A 1,227-nucleotide genomic window follows, 5' to 3' on the forward strand; every position below is an offset into this window, starting at 1 on the left:
AACGAAGACGACAAATACTGTGATGAACTTTATCGGAAGACAACTCGTAGACGAGAAGACGGAAAATACGTAGTCTCGCTACCATTTAGGCAGGAATTTCCCGCAAACATCTGCCTAGGCCCTCCTCTTAAAAAAGCATGCTCTCAGTTCTTCCGGAATGAGACACGGCTTGCAAAGGATACCGTCCTACAAAAAGAGTATAATAGGGTACTAGCTGAATATGAATCACTAGGACACATGTCCAGAATAAATAATAGTATTTCAGCAGCCTCTTCCGATAACTACTTTTTGCCTCACCATGCTGTAATAAAGGCAGAAAGTACCTCCACTAAAGTTCGAGTCGTCTTTAATGCCTCAAGTCCAACGGCTAATGGCACAAGTCTGAGCGACGTACTTCTTCCAGGTCCAGTTCTCCAAGCAGATCTTCCGATCCTTATACTCCGCTGGAGGTTATACAGATACGTTTTTAATAGTGACATCGAGAAGATTTACCGACAAATTTGGGTGGATAGCAACCATACCAAATATCAACGGATAGTTTGCCGTACAAACCCGAACGAACCTGTAAGTTTATACGAACTAAAGACTGTCAGTTTCGGGATTAATTGTGCTCCTTACCTCGCGATAAGGATACTTTTACAACTGGCTGACGATGTAGAAAGTTCTTCCCCAATAGCATCTAACATACTACGAAAATGCAAGTATGTGGATGACGTGCTAGCTGGAGGACACAGCATCGACTCTACCGTAAAACCAAGAGATGAAATCTCTGAAGTGCTACGGTCAGCCGGTTTTCCGCTAAGGAAATGGACCTCAAACTGTCCCAAAAACGGATCTACTCAGTGAAGACTTTTTGGCATTCGAAGATACCAGCAGGGTTAAGGCTCTTGGCATAAGATGGAATGCCCATACCGGTCTATTTTATTTCATGGCAAGACCATTGCAGGACCGCGAGATACTTACAAAAAGGGCGATACTATCAGCTATCGCCAAGCTATTTGATCCGCTAGGATGGCTTGCTCCAATAGTCGTCGTGGCCAAAATAATCATGCAGAGTATTTGGCTAGAAGGCACAGACTGGGATGAGACTGTGTCTTCTACTACTATGGAACGATGGCAGAATTTTACCAAACATTACCATGAAATAGACAATATTAGAATACCTCGATGGGTACACTTCGCACCAGGAGATGACATCGAGATACATGGTTTCTGCGACGCATCGGA

The sequence above is a fragment of the Rhagoletis pomonella genome, unplaced genomic scaffold (genome assembly GCF_013731165.1).
Source record: "Rhagoletis pomonella isolate Grant_MI unplaced genomic scaffold, Rhpom_1.0 Rhpom_scaffold_00066, whole genome shotgun sequence".
Lineage (NCBI taxonomy): Eukaryota > Metazoa > Arthropoda > Insecta > Diptera > Tephritidae > Rhagoletis > Rhagoletis pomonella.